Below are 4500 nucleotides of genomic sequence, written 5' to 3'. Positions count from 1 at the left end.
GGCTAGTGTACACGTCCTATAGCAAAAATCTCTCTTACAGGGACTGGTAGATGGCATAATAGTTACATCACTGGAGCTCCCATAGAGTCGACCATGATTTCAGTCCTGGACATGGCATCTTGAAACACACTGGGCGCATGTGTGTGCATCCCCAAAATCCCAAGAGAAGAATGGAAGAAAAGAGATTGCAGCATGGCCAGCCTCCTGGATATGGGGAAAGATTTCTCGCTTTCTATCTCTCTGTCTCTCTGGCAAGGGCATGAGCCCTATAGCGAAAATCTCTAAAAAAAAAAAAAAAAAAAACTCTCTTAAATAAAATAGACCATGGGATTTGAAATCAGATTCAGATTTGTATTTAAGTCCCATATCACATTTAGAATGCATGACTTAATTTCTATATTCCGGGACCAGTAGAGGGCATAATGGATACATTGCTGGACTCCCACATGGCCAACAACTGTTTAAGTCCCAGAACTGGAGGCTTGAAACTCACACAAGGAACATGTGCACATGTACCTAAAATCCCAAGAGGAGAATAGAGGAGGAGAACAGATTACTGTGTGGCCTTCTGCCCTGGGGGGTGGTTTCTTGCTTTCTGTCTCTCTGTATCTCTCTGCCTCTCTGTCAAGGCACACGCCCTATAGCAAAAAGCTCTCTCAAAAGAAAGAGAGAGAGAGAGAAGAAAGAAGAAAGAAAGAAAGAAAGAAAGAAAGAAAGAAAGAAAGAAAGAAAGAAAGAAAGAAAGAAAAGGAAAGAAAGATATAAATAAATTATACCAAAATTTCTTCATCTTTAAAATGGGAATTTTCAAGCTGACCTCATGAAGTGGCTTAGAAAGTTAAAGAAAATATTGTCTATGAAAAATACTGAATTGAGCAGTAAACACTCAAAACTGTCAACTATCATAACTATGTAAGCAGGCCTAAGAAAAATTTCCCAGCCATATCACTTAAACTGGTCTACCACTGTCTTCCGAGGCTGTGCTAGAGGATAAGGTTGGGAGCTAAACTCCTTTTGTGCAGAGGGATGGGAATAATGCAGAAGGTCCCGAAAGAATCATCACCCCACTTCACACTGGGTTCCAACAACCAGATCTCTCTCCTCTAGGCCAGGAAGCAGAGGCAGAAAGAGACCCAGACTCCCAGTTAAACACGGCATAAGTAAATGTATTGCTCACACCTTTGCCTCTTCAGCCCTCTCCAGAGCACCAGCTTACTTCACTGACCACCTGCATGGTAGCGGTTGGCCTGCCTAGCTAAGTCTTCTAGTCTTTCCAAGGGGCTTCCATGCACTGGCCTTGGATTCAAAGATTGCAAATGTGCACTTTCCCAGTACTGCTCTCCTGGATCATCATAAATGAAAACTCTTTAAACCTCAGAATATTTTTCATTCCATAATTTCTTGAGCTAAGTTGGTAATATCTTCATTAAACACTGAATAAGGCAAAGAGATAAAGAACTTAAAAGGACAGTTATTTTTTTAATTTTTTACTCCAAATTTACAGTTGGCTTTTTGTAAGTGATGGATGTGCCCTGGTGAACTCTATTACTCTACTTTAAAAGAATCTAAATTGATTCGCCAGTTCTTTCTTGATCACAATTCAACCACATAAACTGTTTTTACTGATCACATGACTCTGATCCTAGAACTCTACTTAGTAGGTTATGAAGAGCATTCAACTCACGCTTCAAGTTATTTGTTTGACATAATTCCCAGAATGGATGCAAGGTGACATTTCCTGCTATAGCTCTATTTGTGTTCTGTTGTCCTATTTTTGTCTTCTGACAACCATTTTTCAATTATCTTTCAGTAAAACAATGTGAGTATATTTGTGCATTAAAAAACCCATCCAGTTTCTGAAGTGAAAAGTAATTTCTACCATAAATATAGAAGTTAAAATCAGCACCTTGGGATTCTATTAATTCAATAATTATCTTTCTTACATTGTCGTATTGGATGAAAGACTTAAACCTTTTTAGGCATATTTCACTGAATTAGTAGAGTAACACAATTTAAATGAATCATAATAGAAATATTCATTAACATATGAAAATTCTTTGAGAACCTTCTAATGAAAAGCATAATGAAAAATTGAAAGTGAGTGTAACATGGGGAACCTCAGGTCACCTGGGTAAAATACACACTGATACTTCAAACAGTATTTACTAAATAGATGAAGTTATGTACCAAGATTTTTTGAAAACTTAATGATAGATATTTTAAAAGATGTACTATAGCCCAGATTATTAGTATCCTATATAGGGTGTCATTTAAGATGTGCAATATGGGTGGTGGCAGACTTTGAATAATTGTCTTCTTGGAAGCCAAAACCTTTTACAAGTAAGGGCATGATTTTCTCTGGGGGTGGGGAGGGGATTTCTTCTGTCACTCTTCCTCAGGAGTCCACCATAGAATGGGAAATGAGAACTCAGTGGAGCTTTGACAGGAATAATGAAACTCTGGAATTTTGTCCCCCTTCTCTGGATCTGTGAGACAGTACAATTGAAAACGTCAAGGTCTAAAAACACTTGGAGCTTTCCTGGTGTGAGGAAAGGCAGGTAAAGAATATGGTCTCCCACCACATAATCCAGGCAGGGGGCAGCCAGAAAAGAGGTCTAAACACGTGTAACTGGTATAAATTACTCTATCTAGATACTTCCCTTCTCCCTATCTTTACAACTATGGGCAGCCAGGTAAAGTTACATCTTCACCTGTAATGCCCACTAAAGGATAAAGAAAGATTTGCTTTGGGGCCAGCAGGTAGAATACTGACTAAGGCACTGAACTCCCTCATGGTAGACCACAGTTTGAGTCCCAGATCTGGTAGTTTGAAACTCATACCAGGAGTGTGTACATGCCCAAAATCCTGAGAGGAGAATGGAAGAGAAAGGACTGTGGCATGGCAATCCACCCCCACTGCCCCCCGAGGGTGATTTTTCATTTCCTGTTACTGTCTCTCTGGGGCTCTCAAAAAAAAAAAAAAAAGAAAAAAGAAAGGTTTGTCTTCTATTTTGATTGAAGCTTTCTAAGAAGAGGACACTGCCTCTTTACAGATGTACACACAGAGTGGTTGTAGGAGCCAGTGGTCACCCTCAGATGAGATGCAGCAGCAATGAGGAAGACATGAGTTGTAGGGAAGTAGTATGAGGCACCCTTTGGTATGTTTGTATGAGAGCATATAGTTTAACTGCTGTTTTGCCTAATTTAACCAAATCATTCCATTTAAGCAAGCTGAGATTACAAACTTCTTTTCCTATCAAAACTGACCAAATGTGGGACCAACAGTTGGTGTAATGGCTATGTCGCTGGACTCCCACGTAGTCGACCGCAGTTCGAGTCCCAGGCCCGGTGCCTTAAACTCATGCCGGGTGCATGTGCATGCCCAAGATCCCAAGAGGAGAATGGAGGAGAAGGGATTGCAGCATGGCCATCCCCCCTGGGGGGTGATTTCTTGCTTTCTATCTCTCTGTCTCTCTATGTCTGTCTGGCAAGCGCACACGCCCTATAGGAAAAACCTCTCAAAAAAAAAAAAAACTGACCAAATGTTTATTAGAATTTATGATATTAACCAATTGATTTATGTTTCACGTACATTCAGGATGTAAAGATCAAGACTTGTAAGGGAAAGACCCCCTTAAGCTTCATGATGTTTTTCATACTGTTTAAGTCCGTCAGATATCAGAAATAGATTTTTCCCCCTGAACTTTTAATTCTTTCCACTGTCATAGCTGCTCTATCATTACTTAAGACAAAGTTCAAGAAAATTAATGAAACAGTCATCTTTAAATTCTCAACAAGTCAATGACAAAGAAAGTTCCAGTTTTCCAAGAAACCTATCCTGCTTTAAATCAACTAAAAAAGCAGTGTTTCATTCAAATGTTTCACATTTATTACATTTTTCCCTCTCAACATAAAATGAATTTGAAGATATTAAATAAAAATGCCTAACTCGTTATGTCCCATTTTGCATTTTATCATATCAAAACCCTGTCTGGAAACAATGCTTCTTAAATTTTAAACTATGCAGAGTGCTCTCTCACAAAAAAAAGTGTGTGTGTGTGGGTGTGTGTGTGTGTGTGTGTATTTTCAGCTTACTAATGAAAATTAGTAAACACTTAGAGTAAACATTTATGACAAATAAAAGAGAGAGAGGAGACTGGAAGTAAATATCTTATTTGGAATGATTTCATACACTGTATATATTGGGTCGTCGCAAAAGTGATGACACCTTTCTACATAGAAAAACATAAGAGAATCCAGGCCTATTCTGAGATGGATATCATACTTCAGCTGTGAAATACTGGTTTCCTTGGCCAAAAATGAAGATTTTCTGCTGAGACTTCTTCCTCCAGACTCATTTCTATTGGGTAGGGATAGCTCTGGGTCGCTTTCTCTTCATCTCTCTCTCTCTCTCTCTCTCTCTCTCTCTGTACGTGTGTGTGTGTGTGTGTGTGTGTGTGAGAAAGCGCCCGCGAGAGGGGGAGAAAACACAAGACAATC

The sequence above is a fragment of the Tupaia chinensis genome, unplaced genomic scaffold (genome assembly GCF_000334495.1).
Source record: "Tupaia chinensis unplaced genomic scaffold, TupChi_1.0 Scaffold000013_1, whole genome shotgun sequence".
NCBI lineage: Eukaryota > Metazoa > Chordata > Mammalia > Scandentia > Tupaiidae > Tupaia > Tupaia belangeri.
The sequence above is the reverse complement of the archived record's forward strand: the minus strand, read 5'-3'. Positions refer to the sequence as shown.